The sequence below is a fragment of the Zootoca vivipara genome, chromosome Z1 (assembly GCF_965207765.1).
Source record: "Zootoca vivipara chromosome Z1, rZooViv2.hap1.1, whole genome shotgun sequence".
In the NCBI taxonomy this organism is placed as follows: Eukaryota; Metazoa; Chordata; class Lepidosauria; order Squamata; family Lacertidae; genus Zootoca; species Zootoca vivipara.
This window is the reverse complement of record NC_142583.1, coordinates 68524743-68546548: the sequence shown is the minus strand read 5'-3', so window position 1 is coordinate 68546548 and position 21806 is coordinate 68524743. Positions and strand designations below refer to the sequence as shown.

Sequence of the window (21806 nt, the reverse complement as noted above, 5' to 3'; positions counted from 1 at the left end):
GGGCAAGGGTCTAGAGCTCAAGTGGTCGCCCTGGCTGATCTGAGCACCTTGTCCACATCCTTGAGCCTTACCAACTGAAACTCATCCAACACAACAGGACTAGACTATGCCCTGGACACCCCAGGAGATTCATCTGCTATAACCATAGCTGCCAAGTTATCCCTTTTTTAAAGGGATTTTCCCTTATGCTGAATAGGCTTCCTCGCGAGAAAAGGGAAAACTTGGCAGCTATGGCTATAACAGCAGAGTCAAGGTCTTGGTGGAGGCAAGCGGTTTTATCCTCAAAATGCTACCCACAGAATTGGGCTCTGCAGTTGTGATCTTAAACACGATCCCTTGAAATCAACGCGGTATATGTTACAGTAAGTAAGACTAGGATTTCAAAAACGTTCACATTTGCCACCAAGTGTGTTTCTAAAAGCTGGATGTGCTATAGAGCAAGACTTTTGAATATATTCCAGGTTTCCAAACCGCATTCCTAATAGCAAACAAAGGATGGATCTTTCATGTGCTGCTCACGTCTGAAAACTACAGGAAGGATCACACAGCAAAGGGGGAGCTAGGAAAGAAAGAAAGAAAGAAAGAAAGAAAGAAATTATTCCTAGGACTCTGAAGGAAAAGCATTAATAAAAGGATGGTTTGTAGAGAATTGATGATATGCACATGTGAGGCTCTATCCTATGCATGTTTACTTGGAAGCAAGACCCACTATGTTCAATGAGTCTTACTACGCCCAGGTGAGCATGAAGAGGACTCTAGTCCCGAGGGTTCTAAATCCAGCTTTATTAAAAAGGGAGATGGAGGGAGATGTTACCCCATCGCCTTTGAAATGTAAATGAGGGTAGAGGGCTCCCCTGGGGTTTTTCCAAAATAAACTACATCTGCTCTTTCCCCTTCTAGCTATTGCATACACAAGCTAGGATAAGTCCTTGGCTGCTTTGAGTGACAGGTTGTTCCAAGCCAGACGAGGAGGAACAGAATGACTGAGGGCATGGCGAGTGACCAAGAGTGCCAGACCTCAGCTTGCTGATGACTTTGCATACAATGCCTACTTTAAACGACTTGTGAGATTTGATAGCTTTACTGCCACACACTGGGCTTCTAATACTAATACCTGTCAGTCTGAGGCCTTTAGACACCAGGAGTGGCAAATGAAACAAGAAAGGACTTGATTAGGTACCTGGCATCAAGGGCCTAGTACTCCAAGGAGGTAAACTTGCATCTGTGTGCTACTATTTCGGAATGCAGACAGGATCATGGGATTGAACACTCCTCCATACAAATATATTCCTACCAAGTTCATAAAAATAGATGGCACAGAGAGAAGCTAGCTTTATGTACACAAGGATTATTATTATTTGCACAGAGCAGCGTTCAGCCATGAAAGCCAGCAGCACGCAACTGAGACTTTAGTTTCCCACCTCAAAAAGGGCAGGGACTTTCAAAGATAGGATGCACTGGCAGGGCCGGCCCACACATGAGGCAGGTGGTAGGGACAACCACCTGTTGGTCCCCTGATGGCATACAATTCTTCCTTTCCAGTCTTGCTTGAATTCAAGTCGCAGCTGCAAAGATCCCTGCTAAAACCAAGGTGGCAGGGATTCTCTCCATTCAGTAGTTCTTGAGTGAAGCCAATCCAAGCAGGCTTTGCACTCAGTGCTGATCTGGCCTATGGTGCAGAGGTTCTGCATCTGTGGTGTATACTTTGCAGGAAACACTGACACTGCCCCAGTTCTGTGATGTGACTTGGCCCAAAATGTAAAGGAGCAGTGTGGTGCTTTCCCTTCTGCCTCCTCTTCAGTATCCAGTGATATAAAGATGAAATGAGAAACAACAAAGTGAAAGCAGAACAGGTCAGCCTGTACGCAAGAGAATGGACACAAATGTGACATTAAAAATGGCAGTGTTCTGAAGTTAGTGGGGGGGACATTTCACTTTCCCAGGACACATTGCCGCTGACCTCAGTCACCAGACTTCAAGAAAAATAAACTTCAAAAGGACTCTTCAGTATGAAACTGCTGAAGTAGAATTTATTAGCAAATGCAGTTCTGTAGAATAGAATTCAGGCTCAGGTGAGGTTGGGGATTTCTGCCCCACTAGACAAACTAATTATTCTGCTTATGGTGTTCCTTTAGTATAGAAAGCAGGAGCATATTTCCACCAAAGACTGCAGTTGTGAAAGGTCATTTTGTTCTTAACTTGTATATATTTGGATCTTTATGGCCATTTCTACACACAAACATGCTTGTTGCTGGCATCCATGTATCTCAAGAGAGGAGGGATTGCATCTCTGGGTGAAATCAAACCACTGCATTAACAGCACTGAAGTGACTGCCCTGGGGCGCAAGCCTGGGCAGTGTGTATGAAGGTCCTGGGCTGCCCATGTGACGAATTTCCCTCTCTTGGCCTCGTTGATGTGGTCCAAAGGAAGAAGAGCAATATGTCTGGCACCAACTTGGCTGCAGGAGTTGCTGGAAGGTGTACAAAGTGCCATCCGACTGCCTTAGGGACACCACTCCAGATTTGTGTTGGGTTTACTCCTAAGCCTTTCCTTCTCCTGAAGATACCCCACAAGGCAGCGTGTCTTTGCATGCAGGGGAAGTTCTATCTCAGTGAGGGTTTGAGGCCCATCGGCTACCCTCACCCAGTTTAGACGGCCAGTCAGAGCTGTTCCTGAGATGTGGTCACTTTTGCATGCTGACAGCTTCTAGGAGCCACAGGTGAGAGCTGAGTGCAGTGTCAGGAGGACCAAAGGTGGACAAACTACCCAAGGAGGAGTATGATGTGTCCTCCACCAGAGGTGCTACCCCTCCCCTAACACCCCATACACACTGGCGGAGGAACAGGAGTGTGGAGAGAGCAGACCACCCCCGGTACCAGCATTCCAGTAGGGTGCCATCGCAGCAGTCCCCCCCCCCCCGGACACGTGTTGTGCATACCCCCCCTGGTGCGCTGGGTGCCACGGCCCTGCGGGTGGCGTGCCATGCCCTCGCGGGCGGCATACCATGCCCCTCCCCCAGATGCACGTTACACCGCCAGGGCACCAGCCATGCCCCCGCTTGCTCTCCACCCCCAGTAGCAGAGCATGCAGCTTCGCCAGTGCCCATACAACAAACATACTTAAGCCACAATAAATATGTTAGTCTTTAAAGGTGCCAGAAATCTAGTGATTCTAGCCACCATGTGGAACTAGTTCACATTACATAACAGCACATAATATAACTATGGCTGTGGTTTTTTATCATTGCAGCATGCAAGCATGGAATTTGACATCAAATGCACAATTCCGCATACTGAGCATCTCAGCAGACTTTTTATCTAAAAAGCAACAAGTTTCTAGCCCACGTGACTGCAAAGTTTGAAAGCATGTAGGGCCGTTTAGGGCTGTTGATAATCTGAAAATATCAAAGTGAGGTTCAATGGGTAAAATTATACAGCAAATAATAATCATAAAACACCGAAGTAAAATACAGCATTATGGTTCTAATCTCTAAATGATTGATAAATGCATTCTTATTGGAGAGCAAGTCCCCCACTGAGATCAGTGAAATTTGCTTTCAAGTAAACATGCTGAAGACCGCACTGCAAGATGAATTGCTATTTGTCAGGGCATGTAAGTGCATTACTAGTCTGCACAGAATCTCTTTATCACAGACAGAAGCAGAATTGTTCATGCAAAGAAGCAAATATGTGCACATTCAACTTCTCCGCATAATCAGAATGTAGAAAATCATGGTTTTAAGAACAAAATTCAGGATACCTTGAAAAAGAATTTTCAGTATTTTTATTCTGTTCAGCATAACATACCATTTGCAGTCCTGCAGCAACCCATTAATGAATACAGTACCTAAAAAACCCCTCTCTTTTGCATTCTATATGGCATCTAGACCACCAGCAGCTTTGTCATGAAATGTTGAGTCCCACCTTTTCGACTAAAGCAATTATGGATGCCTATCTAACCCAGGTGGGATCAGGAAATCAAAAGGCTATTGTGAGAGTTTGTGAAAATTAACACTTTTTTGTATTGCAATCCTTTTGTGGCTCTAGCTAAAATACCCTTTTCTGGGATGTTTTTCTGGTGGCTGCAAAGCTTTACTGCAACCCAAAGTCAACTCAGGGATGTCACAGGAAAGCACATCCCTCTACACACCCAAGCACTTCTCACCCACCTGGCAGTGCAAACTTGAGTACTGCAACATGTGTTTTGCTCAACAAAGGCACAATTGGCTAATTTGTGGTCTAAAAGCATTTCTGGAAATTTCCCGCAAGCTTTGTTTCAGCTTTATTGAGTTATTGATGAGAATTTTTTTTGTACACCACTGTGGCTGCTAGAACATTAATTGCCCAGAAATGGAAAACACAGGAGATTCCTTCGATAGTGGAGTGGCAAACGAAGGTATTGGAGTATATGGAAATGGCCAGATTAACCCACAGAATCCGGGAGCTGGGTGATGAGAAATTTCAATTAGCATGGAGTAAATTTATGGATTACGCTAAAGAAAATTACAAAGGTATGAAATCGCTAGCGGTATTGACATAACTCCTACATCGTTGGGAATGTATTGGATTTAGATAATACGAGAACGGAGTGAATTAGTTTACCATTTGATGGGAGGAGGGAAGTCGAAGAGTCTGGAATTATATGTTGCATAATTGTATAAGCGTATTGTTGTATTATGGTATAAATGAATAAAAAAATATTGGTTAAAAGAGAGAGAGAGAGAGAGAGAGACTGGGTTTCAAAATCTAGAAGTACTTCCCTGTACAGTGGTACCTTGGTTTACAAACACAATTGGTTCCGGAAGTTTGTACTTAACCTGAAGCGTACTTAACCTGAAGTGAACTTTCCCATTGAAAGTAATGGAAAGTGGATTAATCCATTTCGGACGGACCGTGGAGTACTTAAACTGAAGCGTACTTAACCTGAAACAAACTTTCCCATTGAAAGTAATGGAAAGTGGATTAATCCATTCCAGACAGGTCCGCGGAGTACTTAAACTGAAAATACTCAAAATAAAAAAATTCCTTCAGTAGCACCTTAGAGACCAACTAAGTTTATATTTTGGTATGAGCTTTCGTGTGCATGCACACTTCTTCAGATACACTGAAGAAGTGTGCATCTGAAGAAGTGTGCATGCACACGAAAGCTCATACCAAAATATAAACTTAGTTGGTCTCTAAGGTGCTACTGAAGGAATTTTTTTATTTTGCTTCGACTCAGACCAACACGGCTACCTACCTGTAACTGAAAATACTCAAACCGAGGCATACTTAAACCGAGGTATGACTGTATTGGAAGGGTGTTTTTCCCTCCCTAAATAACCAGACAAAATTAACATCACAGGCAGAATACTTTCTACAGAAAATGGCAATGTAATTGCCTCATCAAGTTTTGTGAGAATGGGAAAAGACTGTCCTTTGGTTTCTCCAACCTGATAAATGTTGCCTTCTCAAGCTAAGAGGAACAAGCATTTTGCTTCAGTTTCACTTGAGGCAGTTAACAGTAATCAAAGAACATCAAGGCTTGTTTCTAACTAGCTGTTACCATAACATAGATAAACACAATTTTGTACTGCATATTCCTCCCCTCGCTTCATCTTCCAGAGCTCATGACTGCCTGGGAACGAAGGGGGAAAATACATTTAAAAAACTGCTTCTGATATTCAGCTGTACAGATCATTAGACTGAAGCTTCTGAAATCCTGACATCATGCCTTCAGAAAGGGGGGTGGGTGGGGAGTAATCAGCCATAAATAAGTAGGGAGAATGACACAGTGTAAAGATGTATAAGCATGGCCCATAGAAGTCACCTGCAGCTGAAATTACAGTAAATGTTTCCAGGAAAGAAAAAATACTGTACTGTAATGTTCCTCTTCACAGCTTCATCTGCTGATTGTGATTTCTTTATTAATGCTGTGGGGTGAATGGAGTGTTAGGGGAGGGGTAGTACATCATGCTCCTTCTGGGGTACTCTGTCCACCTTTGATCCCCACCCTGCACCCCACTGTTTCTTGAAACAGATGGATGCCAACAACACAAAGTCCTTGAGACATTATTATTATTATTATTATTGAAACGTTTAATGTTTAATAGACTACAGTCATACCTCGGTTTAAGTATGCCTCGGTTTGAGTATTTTCAGTTTAAGTACTCCGTGGACCTGTCTGGAACGGATTAATCCACTTCCCATTACTTTCAATGGGAAAGTTTGCTTCGGGTTAAGTACGCTTCAGGTTAAGTACAGACTTCCGGAACCAATTGTGTTTGTAAACTGAGGTACCACTGTATTGTGCTTTAATATTTTGTTGGAAGCTGCCCAGAGTGGCTGGGAAAACCCAGCCAGATGGGCGGCGTATAAATAATAAATTATTGTTGTTGTTGTTGTTGTTGTTATTTTTATTATTACTATTATTAAAACTGATATTTACATTATGCCGATTTCTAACCCTATTTTACATGGTCGACTCATCCTCATTTCATTTTCTTGCCCACTTTTCACTATAAGGTCCCAAAGCAGGTTACAGCAATTTAAAATTATTAAAATCAGTTTTGTTTTTTTAAAAATTAGTCAAGGAAATAGGGAGAGCCTTTGGAGTCAGCCATCAGTGATGAGCAAGTGAGATGTATCTCCCAAGGGCCTCTTATCTCACGGTCCACACAACTCCCTTCTTCACTAAATCATCCACAGACTTCCTGTGAATTTCATTGGTCACCATCCCTTCCTGCTCTAGACTAGAGTTTAATTTTTATTTTATTATTTGGCCTCCAATGATTCAACTCATGATTGGGGACTGGCTTTGCATTTTTTTTTTAAGAAGATTTATACACAATTCAACAAAAATAAATAAAACCAAGCTGTTTATATATAAAATAATACCCAAAACCAACAGACTTTAAAAACATGTTGATGCAATAAAATTATAAACATCTTTATAAAATCAGTCTGAGTGGGCTTGCTATACATTTACAGGTATAGTTTTCCTCTCTTGATGAAAGTTAATAGTTGTACTATGACATTAGAATGCTAAAAGAAAGTTCAGAAAAAAGTCAATTTCATATATGTTACTTATGTGTTAATATAGTTGATTGTGAAATTAGCAAGAATTGGATTATTTCAAATCGTTATAGAAATACAGTATGTATATACACTGGTGCCTAGGTTGTTTCGGATTCTGTTTCTAACCCTCCCCCACCCACTTGCCCTCCCTCACGCCCTTATCCTTCTCTCTTCCCACAGGCCGACCCTCCCCCTCACGCCCCTCCACCCCCCCCGTGCTTTGTAACGGGCGGCGCGTGGCCGCCGCGGGCGCTTAGCAACGCCGTTGTCATCCCCACAGGCGGCGGCGGCACATGCGCACTGGCCTCTGGCCGGCCCCCGCTCGCCTGTTCTCTCAGGTAACAAGCACCCCCCCAACCATCCGCCCTTCGCGAGCCCCCCCTCCACGCCCCGAAACGTCTCCTCAGCGGGCGCCACCTGCCGTTATTCCCCCAGCGGCGCAGGCGCGCTCGCGGAACCGTTGGCTGCTGCGCGTCGTATCTCTCACTGCGCCCTTCCCTCACCGCCGCCGCCGCCGCTTGTCAGGAGGAGGGAGGCGGAGGCGGGCCTGAGCTGGAGAGAAAGGACGGGGAGGGAGGAGGACGAGGAGGTAGGCGGGGACCGCCTTGGCCGCCGCCAGTCGCGCTCTCTGGCGTGCGTGAGGAGAGCCAGGGGAGCCCTCGCGAGGCAGCGCAGCCCGCCCGCTCGCTCGTTGGGCACCACAAGCCCGGCGTGAGGAGGCGAACGAGGCGGCGGCGGCGGCGGCTCTCCCACCACGCACCGAGCGGAGGTGAGGCCGGGGCTCAGCAGCCTCCCCTGCCATCCCTCCCTCCCTCCTTCCTCTCTTCCTCCTGCTGCTGCTGCCTTTCATCCTCCCGTCTGTCTCGCCTCCTCCCTGGCACCTTCCTCCCATCCCTCCTTCTCTTCTCCCCCTCTCCCCCTCTTTTCCTTCCCGTCCCCCCCGCCCCGCGACGCCCTCTCCCCCATCCCTCGCCTCCCATCTGCCACCTTTCGCCCCCTCCCCATCCTTACCTTAGCATCGCTTCCTGCATCCCTTCCTACATCCCTACATCCATCCTCCCTCCTTTGTGTTCACCCGCTTTCTCTCCACCAGCCAGGCTGTCACAGCGCTCACTTAACCCCCCCCCCCAACCTCCATCAAAATGCTTGTCTATGTACAGGATTTAAAATCGGGAACACATACATGCACAGTGTGTGTGTGTGTGTGTGTGTGTGTGTGTGTGTGTGTATCTATCCCCCCCCCGCCACCGCCTCTTTTCCTCTTTTCCTCTTTTCCCTTCTTCTTTCTCACATGCGTCTCTCTCTCTCTGTGCGCTTGGGAGAGAATCAGGCAGAGAATCCATCCCTCCTGTCCCCCTCCCCCTGTTCTGAATAAGTGGTCATTTTTCTGCAGTGTGTGTACTGTATATGTGTGTGTATAAAAGGAGGGGGGACCAGAGGAGCTTTTTGGTGTGTGTGTGTGTGTGTGTGTGTGTGTGTGTGTGTGTGTGTGTATGTCTGAGAAAGAGAGAGAGAGAAATATCTCCTTTCCTCCTATTCATAGGGAAGGGATGCTTGCTTGTGCCCCTTTCATGTTAGCGGGTCCTTTATTCAATACAACATTTTCTTTTCTCTGGGCATTGGTTTTATGGTTCAGTGTATGCATTTAAACTCGTCCCTGGGCGGCCTCTAAATTACAAGTCTCCTCCTGCTTTTAATTGTCTCAGTAAGATGCCACCAGGAAAAGGGAATAGAGAGAGTTGAAGAAGATAAGCCAGCCCTTTTGCTGCTCATTCCCTTTAGGCCTATTTAAGCTTCTGAGCAACTTCAGGCAACCTGCTTTATATCTGAGTCAGGATCCAGCTTGAGAGGTCTCTGGTCCCGCCAAGGCATTTGTTGAAAATGATGAAATGACATGAATTTATAACTTAGTATAGTTATTACGGTATAGAGTTATTTATACCCAATTGGTTTGAGTATCTTCCTCCCTCTCCAAGCAATCTAATAAACAGAGGTTTTGGAATGGGAAGTAATTGTGTACAGTATATGTGTGAGCATTACGTTGGCAGAGTAGTATCTGAACTGTGTTAGACTTTGCGTCTTGCGTTTGTGTTGACTTGTGTGACAGTGTTGAGAAGTGTGCAGAAAAGAGATGCTTGATTTTAAAACTTCTACAATTAGTAGGCAGCTGCTTGATGGTTCAGTGTACCTTTGACTTATCACAGCTGGAAAAGGGTGATGACATTACACTTGCAGTTCACATTTTAGCTGCTGGGTTATGTGTTTTCTAATAGATATCATGGGAGTGTTGCCATTTCGCCCTTCCCGTAGCAAATATATCGTCAGCAGTACTGTGACATTTTCAACTGTGTTGTTAGATAATATATTACACGTAAAATTCCATTTTGAGTTTGCCTATTGAATGAAGAAGTTTATTATGTACTTTGTCAACCTGAGCCTGTACTCTGCAACTTTGACATTTCCAAAATACTACAATCAGCATTGTGCGGGTTTGTGTGTTACTCCCGCCACATATTTCCATAGAAAAGTTATGTTCTGTTAACTTGTCAAAATTATTGGCAGGGTTCTTAATTGTGTATTCTGAATATGTCGTATTCGTTACATAATTTTTTAAAACTGCTTTTAAAAAATCATGTTTATTTCCTTAGTTGGAAGAGCATAAGACTGGCATTTTATCATTGATAAAAGAAAATTCTATAAACAATATCATAATTACAAACTAAATAAGTATATAATGATGGCTACTTGTGCAAGTGTTTAATTTAAAATGGTTTGTCTAATGTTGCAACTATATTTAAACAGAGCAAGTTTTATCTTTGTGAAACACGGTGAGCAGCTGTTAGTAAAGGCATCTCAAGATGTATAAATTAAAACCCTAAATTAAAACTTTATTGACATGTTGAGTTCGGTAAGAACCTACTACGCATGTGAGTGGTTTTAGAATTGAGACTTTTTCACCTGCATTTATGGGATCTGTTGGTGGCCATGTGAATGAAATTTCAATGCTCTTTCAGGGCCAGAACTCTTAAGGCAGAGTTATGACTTTTATTTTGATTGTCCTTGCAGAGGGGGAATATTGTTAAATGTGAAATATGACATCAGTAGTGTCACTGATGTGGCTGAGTCACGTTTGTTACAAATCCCTGAAATATATATGCAATTTTGTGAGAAACTGTAGGACAAAGTGGATTGATGTCAATATACTCTGGATAGCTAAGTTGATAGAGCATGATGAGACTCTTCATCTCAGGGTTGTGGGTTCAATAGCCATGTTGGGCAAAAGAGTCCTCTATTGCAGGGGGTTGGACTAGATGACCCCCCATTGTCCCTTCCAACTCTACAAGTTTATGATTCTATGATCTTACAAGGTTGAAATAGGAAGATTATTACCTGTATTAAATACACATGCATGTCCTTAAACTAGGAAGACAATATTGATGCATAGTATATCCAAACATAATGTGGAACTTGTAATGTGAAACTCACTGTGGCAGTGTACAGCCAATACATTGGTTTTCAATCCATTCACTTAAAAGATATGTCTCTGTGTCTCTATGTTGGTGTGACTACTCTATAAAATTCTATCTATAACACTGCTATGTTGTAAGTCAGTTTAGAAAATATGTGATTAATGGGGTAGAATGAGTTGCATCTGGGGCAGGGCTACATTTGATGGGATCCTCAGTGGTAGAGGAACCCTCTCCTTATCTTGGTAGTGTCAGGTGGGTATAGCGCCAGCAGGATTTTTTTATATTTTTTTAAAAAAACTCATCTAGCAGGCCAGCACTGCTTCTGTTCCTGCCAATTAAATTCCCCCAAAAGGTTTTTGTGCATCTGGTAGTGTGTCCCTCTAGAGCAGGCATGTCAAACCTGCGGCCCTCCAGATGTTTTGGCCTACAACTCCCATAATCCCTAGCTAGCAGGACCAGTGGTTGGGGAAGATGGGAATTGTAGTCCAAAACATCTGGAGGGCCGCAGGTTTGACATGCCTGCTGTAGAGCAACACTGTCAGGGACCCAGCTGCATTGTGGGGAGATTAATATGGCAGGTGATAGACTCCAAGGAGTGCTGAACCTGGATGACTACAGCTGTTGTTCTGGGTGATGACTAGGTAGGCAGCTGTCCTTCTTGTGGATTTGGGCTGTTGACCACTGTACAGTGATGCTGAACTGGCACCAGGCCTGATCTGTAGCCCAAGCCTGCCCCTGATGATGTTGAAATTCCCTGAAGTCCCCTGTTTTGGTTAGAATGGCTCTGTTAATAGTGTAATCATACACATCTTTACTCATATGTTCATCTCACCAAGATGTGTTGAGGACTGTTGGATTTAATTTTCTAATCTTGATAGTGCCTTGATAATCACATTAAATGTACATTTCAGACACTTAGAATTCTGCTGGAGTTGATTAGCCAGAATCATAAGCACAGACATATCTTCCTTTGTTCCCAAACAGAAACAAGCTGGGGATGAATTTTGTCCTGTTATTGTTTCTCGCTTTGTAGAAGAATTGCATGTGTGTCCTACTCCACTGCAAACAAGCTGTTTTTTTCTCCACTGATTCAGAAGGGTTTGCTAGCTGGTTGTGCATCACCCATTTGAACTTGCTGTCTGCTACCATTAGCATGCTTTTTCAACTGTTACTAGGACGTTTTCACAGTTTCAAATAGAAATATTTGAATCTTAAAGTTAACTGTGTACATCTCCCAATGAAAGTGCCTTGTAAATAATATGAATATAAAATTAGGTCAATCACTGCAACCCCAAATTAAATCCTTATTCCTCCCATTGGTTGTATGAAATGTTCAAGAGGTTCACATCTAGGCAAAATGTTGGGATCAGGTCCACTGGCTCCAGCTGAGGAATACTTAAGCCAAAAGAAAGAAAGAAAGAAAGAAAGAAAGAAAGAAAGAAAGAAAGAAAGAAAGAAAGAAAGAAAGAAAAGAAATTAAAAGGAAAAATAGAGGAGAAAGAGCAAAAGAAAAATCTACTCCCTGTGAACCTTGTCTTGAAAGAAGAAGAGTTTGGGTTTGATATCCCGCTTTATCACTACCCTTAGTCTCCTCTTAGCAAGAAGACAAACTTGGCCAAGAAAATGGGCTAAAAGCAAAATGCACAAAGCTTACAACTCATCTCCTCAAAACCCCATGCCACAACCTTGAGCATTTAGGAGAAATTCTGTTAGGCAAGGGCGGAGGGACAGTGCACAGAGTAAAGGAAGAGAAATAAGGATAGAAGTAAGGTAAGGGGTAGGTAACTCTTTGTGTGTTTCTCAGTATAAAGACCTCTCTCATTTAAAATCTTCCCCCAAACTCTTACTTCTCTTTCTTGTTATACTCCTGAATAACTTTCTCCTCATTAAAAACTGTTCCATTAATTTATGACTTTCATGAAGATCCATGCCTTCTTTGTTTCTTACCCCTCCCTTTCATCCTTTAATCTTTCAGCTTTCCTTATCAAAAGTACCAGTAAGTTGCAAAGTCTGTCCAGGCCTGGACAAAAAAACACACCTTCAAACCACCTGGTTTCTAACTGTCTCAAAATGATTGCCCCAAACAAAGGTTTTTATCTCTAAACTGGAATGAAAATGTTGAGTAAAATAAAAACAATGTACTATAAAGGCAAACACCTGGGCAATTACCAGATGACAGGGGAAGATGTCTATCACCACAATACTGAGTGCCCAGTTCATATCTTCACCCCAGAGTTTATAATAGGAGATTCCCTCCTCTTGAATAGCTGCTTCATAGTTTAATCAAACAGACACAGATAATTCCTAAACTCTGATGAGGAAACATGTACCCAAATATATAATTGAATAAAAGTAATATTTCATTCCTAATTAAACCAAAATTCTGTGTTGTTCCAGCATAAGCTCTAATTGGTTAGAGATAATTTTTCTCCCTTTTCTTGTTAATTAGAACATGGAATAACCAGATTGTCCTCGTCTAGGGGTCCCTTGGGTGCTGCAGTCAGAGAACTGTTGACCATCCGGACACCCATCTTCAAAGGACGATATAGGGCCCATTGCTGTGCTTGTCTCAAAGTTTGCATGGTAGGCAAAATGATACATGCATTCAAGAATGATTCAACGGTATCTTTTCTGCTTCTCCAGGCTTCAGTTTAGGCATAATGATCATCACTGCTTTCTGAAACTAAACTTTAGTTCATACAATATGTGGATCTGATCCTTCCGTTTAGTTCCCCAGAGCCCAGAAAATAAGTTCAAAGAGGACATAACTAACAAAGGGATGCCCTATTGGCTCCCCAAATGGGTTCAAACACCCACTGACCCTTACTAATAGCTGATGGGTTGAGAGAGAACAACATCATAGAAGTGGTGTTTCCAGCTACCCATCCCCTGCCCTTCGAAGCCTTGCAAGTGTTTGCAGGAGAGAGACTATGAGCAACATTATGGGAGGTGTGTTTCTAGGACTAAGGTGAAACAGTGAAGTTCTCTTGTTACTTTTGCTGTTGGATGCTGCATGATGTTTAAGTAATCTTGTTAAATTTATAGTATTGAAATGTTGCTTTTTGTATATTATTATACTTGCTTTTGTTTTGCTATGTTATTATGAAATTGTTTCCATAGTGTTTGTTTGAAACATATTCCTGTTTTCTTTGTAAGCATGATTTTGTGTGTGGAAAAGCGGAATACAAATAAAATGAATGAATGAATCTAGGAGCAGGTGCAAACCATGCTCTGGAGCTATAGTCCTAACGGCTTCGGCTCTGTCTACCTGAAGGTTCTTCTCCACCCATCGTTCAGCCCAGAAACTGAGCTCCTGCTCTGAGGGCCTTCATGGTGGTTCCCTCATTGCAGGAAGTGAAGTTACAGGAAACCAGGCAGAGGGCCTTCTTGATAGTGGTGCCCATCCTGTAGAACACCCTCCTGTCAGATGTCAAAGAGAAAGACAATTATAGGACTTTCTGTAGACATCTAAAGGCAGTCCTGTATTGGGAAGCTTTTAATTTCTGGTGTATTGTGTGTTCTTTATATTCTTTTGGAAGCTGCCCAGAGTGGCTGGGGCAACCCAGTCAGATAGTAGTATACTATCAGATAGTCAGATAGTCAGATACAAGTAATAAATTATTATTATTATTGTTGTTGTTATTATTATTATTATTATTATCCACAACATCTGAAGTGTACCATATTGGCTACATGTGTGTGTGTGTGTGTGTGTGTGTGTGTGTGTGTGTGTAATATTAGATATAGCTATTCTCTCTCCTTTTTAAAGGTGAGAAGATTTGGATAATTTATATACTGTGTCAAATCAGTGTGGTATTGTGATTAGAATCTGGGTGTAGACATTGGACTAGAGGGTTCAGCTCATTAAGCACTTATTTATTCTTTAGGCTACAATCTTGTATACACTTACCTGGGAGTGTTGCATTGAACTCAGTGGGGTTTAGACATGCATAGGATTGCACTTATTAAGGACTCATTGAAGAGGGAAGGAGGATTTGCTGACTTGAAGCCGTGGAGACCCTGTCTGTAGCCGTGGAGGCTACAGACTGAGCTCTGCGTTGACCACACCAGGCCAACTTGATTCCTAAAGTTTTCTGAACAGGCTCTTCCTTCTGACCTTACCTATCCCTAAGCGCTTCTCAGCTTGTAGAGAACAATTGGGCTTGTGATAATTAGTTACTGCTTGTAGCTGGAGGGAATTATTTAACTCAGTGAAGTTCCATATTAAAGTACCACAAATTTGAGAATGGGTGGAGTTAGTAGTTTATTTAGGCTGCGTACATACTATACACACTATAAAGCACATTTGAAGCAAATTTTATCCCCTCAAAGAATTCTGGATGCTGTAGTTTGTTAAAGGTTGCTGGGAATTGTAACTCTGTGAAGGTTAAACTACATTGCCCATAATTCTTTGAGAGGAGAAAGTGTGCTTTGAATGTGTTAAAAAGCTATAGACTGTACACAGCCTTAGATTAATTACCCTGCTCAGGACCGCAGTACATTAAGGACCGCCTTTCCCATATGAACCGACCCAGACTCTGTGCTTGCCATCCAAGGCCCTTCTTTATGTCCCCTCCCTGAGAGGTTTGGAGGGTGACAGCATGAGAACAGGCCTCTTTGTCATGGCTCCTCCTCTGTGGAATGCTCTCCCCAGAGAGTCTCATCTGGTACTTTCATTACATGACTTTAGGTACCAAGCGAAAACATTTCTATTTACTCAGGCCTTTGGCCATTAAATAATCTATGGCCTGTTAAATGTGGGTTTTGGGGAGCAGTTATTATTATTTAATTATGATGTTGTGTATTATTAGGCTCTTTGTGATGTTTGTATACTGTGTTAATTATGTCTTAATGTTGTTACACCGCCCTGGGATCTTTGGATAAAGGGTGGTATATAAATCAAATAAATAAGAATAAAAAGTGAAATAAAGGTTCTCTGCTGTAAACTAAAATACATTTATGCTTTGTTATGCACATACGTTTCCCTATTTTTTGTGAACATTAAAACCTGAGTTGAATAGTGTGTGTGTGGGTTGCATTCTTGTGTTTTGGTGCTCTAGAAACAGTCTGGGCCCATTTGCATTGTCTTCTATGTTCAGGCAATTCCAGCCTGAATTTTTCCAGGCCCCAAGTATTCATGCAAGAATACAGGCTACCTCCAGCCTAATAATTCTCCCCAGTCCACCAAATCATGAAATGACATTGAAGTATAATGGTGGTGGAAGCATGCCCAGGTATTCTCCTGACAGCTTAAATGCACAAAGCTTGTTCTTTGGTTGGCTGACAATCAGTCAGCTAGGCAAGAAATTGTTAAAGGATTACATGCCCCAAAGAAATTTTCCTCACTGAGATCTTCTAAGTACTTAATCTGTAGTTGAGGTGGAAGAAATCAATTGAACAGCGATTTTTTAAAATTCCAGTTTTTCTAATCTTAAACTGTGAGTAATTAAGGATAGTGTTTGCAGTTTTTATTAAAAGCTTTACTGTTGCTAAAGCCACATTGAAAGAGGAAAAGGTTGCCAGGTTCCATGTGGGCCAGAAAAACACTATTGTGGAAGAAGATTAATCTTACTTCTTCCTTCAGTGTACAGAAGTTGCAAGGACCTTGCCCTGTACTAAATCTTTAATTTCTAAAAGAGATTTGAGATACGTTGGTGGAAAAATTTCCTTAGATTCTGAAGGATATGCTTTGTAACACATCTGTTTTCTGCCTTTCTTTGGGATGGGATTGAAAACAGCAGTCACTATCTCTCAGCTCTCTCTTTTACATCATTGTGACCATATTACTACTTTCTTGAGAAGGACAACCAGAGGGAGGGATGATCTAGTGAGAGATCATCACATGCTCTCATATCCCATTTCCCTGGCCATCCTGCTTGTTGTGTCTCTCCCTGTCACCCTGCTAACTGCCCATTAGTTTTCCCTGTCTATATCTGTTGTCTCATTTTGTTCAGCTTTTGGCTGCACTGTTTCCATATTTCACTGCCATTTGCCTTTCTTGACGGAAGAGTGAGGGGCAAGGGAAGCTTTAGGAGCTGCTGATTTAAGGTGCATGAGGTGCCTTGAAGAAGTAGCTCCTGCCCTTTGTCAGGAATGGCAAGGGGTGGGAAAGCAGTGGCTCTTGAAAGGGAAGTGTGGAACTCCCATGGAGGAGAGACTATGGGCTGTGGTATACACAGCAGAGTGCATTAGTCCATGGGGCCAACATTTTCCCCCTCCTGCTTTTGGTCTTAGTCTCCTTTTTCACAACCTGTCAAATTGGTACATAGCCAGTTTTGGAGGCACTGAGTACCAATTGCTGAGAATCACAAGTGGAGATAGTGCTGTTGCATTCATGTCCTGCTTGTGAGCTTTCCATAGGTATCTGGTAAGATGTTGTACTAGGGCAGTGATGGCGAACCTATGACACGTGTGTCAGACATGACACGCAGAGCCCTCACTGCTGGCACGCGCCCCATCGGCCCATTTGTGCTGATGTTGTTGTTTTTCTTCCCCCATTTGTTCTCTCGCTCCTCCTCACACTACAGCTTGTCTCCGCTGTTAAAACCCATTGTCTCCGCTGTTAAAACCTGATCCTTCTTCTTCTTGTTGTTGTTGCTGGTAGCCAGAGATTGGTTTTTTAACCCTTTCTGTGCTGTTTTTTCTGGCGCTTTGGCAGACGATGATTAGGTGTAACAGTGTTCATTTTTTAACCTGTTCTGTGCTGGTTTTTTGGGTGCTTTGGCAGACTATGTCGGTGCTGCGTGTTAGTTCCAGCGAAGGTATTATTCGCCATTTATTTCTGTTCTCTTTCCCTCCCAAAAAGCGCAGCAGCTTAGGGGCACCCCCACCAAAAGCAAAGAAACTTTTGCACCCCCCAAAAAAACCCTCCAAAACTTTGGTCAGCAGCTCCCCCCCAAAAAGCTCTACAACTCTGGGCAGTTTGTGATAAATAAGGGGTTTTTGGTTTGGTTAAATAATTAGTTATTGGTTTATTAAATACAGTTATATATTACAATTATACATTTTTGTTATTTAAACTATAAATATCGTGAAATTATGTTTTTCTCTCTCGAAATGACACACCACCCGAGTTATGCTCGGTTTTTTTGGCAAATTTTGACATGCCAAGCTCAAAAGGTTGCCCATCACTGTACTAGGGGGCCTTTGGCCTGATGCAAGGCTCTTGTATGCTAAAAATTGCAAGTCTAGTAATGTACATTTGAGGTGCTCTGCTCAAAATTCGTTTGAATGTGCTTTTTTCTCTCCTGCTGCTGTTTTTTTAGTTCTTTGACATGAACTTATAGACTTTTCCACAATGATTGTACAGCTTAACAAAACAGTAGTCTGAAAAACTGGCTCATCTGAAATATTATGTATTTAAAGATGGCTTGAGTGTATAACTAAATACATCAGTACTTGCTGATGTGCACAACAAATTAATATCACTATTAAAAATGGATGAAACTGTTTCCACAACTGTGTTACTCTGGTTTCCGCAGGAAAAAAGGCATGCCTTTGGGTTGGGATGATTTGCCATACATTTTCAGTCTATGGGGCAGAGAAGGAATGTTTTCTGGATTATCCAGTGTGTCTGCGCACAATGGTTTTTTTGCACAATGCTTCCAAGTCTTTTGCACATTATTCTAACTTTGAAAATTAAGTTTTAACATTTCAGTTTCATAGGATTCCAAACTTAGTTGCCTAGCATTAAAATATTAATAAGTATGGACAAGTATAATGAAGATGCTTTGAAGCCTGGCATTATGACATGGCCCCCAAATTGCCCCAGCATTCACATTTGTGTGTGGGGAAGGGTATTTCCACCAGCTTCTATTAATTGTTATGAATCATCTTACCACTTCTATGTCTATTTCTTATACCTATATAATCTGATTTATGTCTGCTGTTTTTGATAAGGCTGTGTATGACTAGGAGGACTCTGACACAAATGTGGTATATCCAGAAATACTTTTATTATTTTATACTAATCAATACTCTACTGCAGAGAAAGATACTGTATTGGAAGAACTGCTTTTCAGAGCTGTATAGTGTTTTGAAAACCTAATATATTTTGTATGCAGTGATTAAAACATCTGCTGTTATGAAGATATGATAGCATTTTTAAAACAAAACTCAAATACTGTATAAGTGATATATTCTTTTTTTCCCACTGGCCTTTTTTATTTAACCGTGAACCAAAAATAACACGTTGGTTATAGGAACAAAATGTCAGCACTGTTGCCAGAATATTCCAGTGCTATATTTCTTGAACAGTACGAAGTGTGAGATATTTAAGTAAAACAGCAGTTAAATTTATCTTTTGAATATGCCATAAATCTTTTCACAATCAGTTTCTTCAACACTTGTTTTACTGAATGTTGTTTGCCTCCTTTCTACACATAAGAGAGGCAGGTGCTCCCCCCCCCCCCAGCTTAGAGATATCCTCCAACCCATTGCATTCCCTTTATTGCTGCTTTCCGCTTCTCCTTTCCTTACCAGGTGGTAGAACAGAAGGGGGTTCTTCCCCCGTCCCATATTTTGCATTTCAGGGAAGTGGCTTCCAGTTGACTGTAGCCATTTCTGCCACCATTTGACCAAAGTGGCTCTGGGCCCACCTAAAGCTATTCTTGACAAATATAGTGCGCTTGGCTGGAGCCAGGCCAGGTGCCAGTTGCACAGGCCAGGCTGGTGAAATGGGGATAGAGCACTCTGCTTCACCAGCCCTGGCAGCTTCTGTACTGATTGTGGAGAAAGTGAAGCCACTTTTGTAACCACTGAGGAAACCAATTGGGCCAATGAAGCAGAGTGTTCTGTTCCATACTTTGCCCATGATTTAAGGCTCCATCTCTGAGCATCCTCTTTCACCTCCTCCAGAGCGTTCTCCACAAAAACCCTCTCTTTAAAGCTGCGGAAACTGCGGAAAACCTGAATTTACATTTGCTCCAATTGAGCACTAAAGAGCAGATTTTTTTGTGGGGGAAGCTTGGCGGGGCGGGGAGGGAGAAAACGGCTTGGACAACAAGCATTAAAGTGCAGACCTGTGCATGGAAAGAGCAGGGCTAAAGGTCAAGTGTGGATAAGCCTTAACTTGCATGGAATTCCTGGTTGCCAATGGTGGCCACCAGGTGAGTGCTTAAAAGGCAAGATTGTAGAGAATAACCACCATTTCTTTTTCTTCCCAAATGCAGCATACATAGAGATGGAAATAATATTTTCCATATCAGAGCCCTGACATCTCGATTTTATGAAGCATGAGAGTGGAAGCCAAATTAAAACTACTAGTGTAAATAGTTAAAACTTACCCTAATGTGGCAGTAGCACATTATCAGTAGCACACTTTGGAAGCGAAGCCTGAATTGTGTTGCCAGCTAAACATACTGGAGTTATTGCTTTCATTCCTGGTTATGGTTCTTTTGGATTGTGGTGGTGATTGAAAATGCTATCTTAGTTTTTTCTGCTTCTTATTCAACAGTGGAGTGTGCCTTTTGTAACATCATGGTGGAGATGCTAACTGTTTTCTTTCTGGGGAAAACATGTATCACAGATTGTGGAAGTAGATTTTGTTCTTTGCAGATAGTTCCTCACTTTCAGCTCAGTTCTATTCTGCGTGAGAATTTATTATTGTTAATAGCAAAAACACATTGTGCTTATATCTCACCTTTCCTTCAAGGAGTTCAAGGCAGTATTTCTGATTCTTTCCCATCCTTCTTTATTCTCATAACATTTCTCTGAAGTAGATTAGGCAGAGAGATAAGTGACTGAATGAAAATCACCCAGTAAACCTCATTCCTGGCGCTGTTTTCATGAGCTTCTATTTTCCATATTAATGCTGAATTCATTAATATTTGTTTGTGGGGAAAAAGAATACTGTTATTTTGCAAGTGGAGAAGATAACAGCATGTAAGGGCATTAATAAATGTAAGGGAAGAACTTGCTGTTGCTGTTGCTGAAGAAAACATAAAAATAACAATTAAAGATAAATTAAGTTCCTGAGCCCACAGATATAAAATAGATGTAAAATTTTGTTTTCTTTTAAACACACAGGATAGCTATCAGTCAAATTGAAATCAGCATGGGGTAGATTTACTGCATGTCACAACAATAAGCAAATCATTATAGAGCAGATGCATCATTATTGGCGGACGTAAGTAAAAAGAATGTGAACATGTACTTTAATCTCAAAGCTAGTAGTTTTGAGGATGGATGAAACCCTTTTCACACATTGAACTAAATTGTGGGAGGGGCGTGAATCCTAGAAAACATAATTTAAATCTGTAACTTAGCGTCTTACTGGCTGAAGGTGTTGATCCTCTAGGTGCGCACAAAGCACCCATGAGCACATATTAATCTGCACATGGGCAAATATTAACATGGGAGAGGGCAGATTCCTATAAACCTTATTAGCATGTCTAATAAGTGCTCACATTAATACTATATCTGGTGAAGGGAGGAGCTGCAGGGTAATTATTGTCAGGAGATTCAGTTCCACCTTAAGACTTAGGCATGTTGCTGCTGATATATGTCACATGTCTAGGTATATCCGTTTGGACTTTTACTTTCAGTTCTGTTCTGAACTGGTTTGGTTCTGATCTGTTTGATCTGATGGAAGAGAGTAAGCATTGTTCGCTCTCTCTTCATGCTGTAATATAGCTGTAAATAAACCACTTTAAAATGCCTCTCTGCTGCCTTATCATCTCCGCTGAAACTGCGTGGGCATCTCTGCTGATTGCGTGCTCAGCTTGCTGAGACCCTGAGTCGTGTTCGTGTTCCATGGGAATCACCGGGACTGAGGAGAAGAGGGAGCTGCCGGCTGGACCTCCCAATGGTGAAATCCCAACAAAAGGGTTCCGGGCCCAGAAGTACAAGGGTCGTCAAGCCCAGAGGAGATGGTTGGTGGTCTCTGGACCAGCCAGTTATGGATCCAGGAGCAGGCAGTATGTTCCGAATGCGGCTGATCAGTGCTGAAAACATCGGAGCATTTGAGAGGTATGTGTGGAGAGCGAAAGGCAGCAAAATGTTTATTCAGCAAGCTGCTGGCTGCTGCCGGAGAAAGCTTTGAAGCAGACAGTCGTAAACCTGTCCCAGTGATTAATTGACTGTGAGATAGAGCTGGAATGGAGGCATTTTTCCAAAGTGATTGCCTGTAACGGGTGGCTGGAAAAATGGAGAATATGCTTGGAAGCTCTAACCAGATAATTCTTCTGGATGGGACTAATTATCATACATGGAAAATATATGTAGAAGGCAAGTTAAGACTTGCAAAGCTCTGGCATGTGATTGATGAGAACCCCCCCGTGC

General features: G+C 42.3%; 1 protein-coding gene across 3 annotated transcripts in view; it reads left to right on the top strand.

The window, feature by feature from the left end:
* The first annotated feature begins 7284 nt into the window (after positions 1 to 7284).
* Positions 7285 to 21806, top strand: part of CTNNA2 (catenin alpha 2) — a 512597-nt gene continuing 498075 nt past the window's right edge. For 2 of the 3 annotated variants that reach the window (XM_035103046.3, XM_035103044.3), the window contains exon 1: positions 7496 to 7825. The gene's annotated coding sequence lies outside the window, so the exon portion shown is untranslated. Of the gene's footprint in view, positions 7395 to 7495; positions 7826 to 21806 lie in introns of those variants that run through there. The other variant, XM_088660663.1, reaches the window with a different exon arrangement.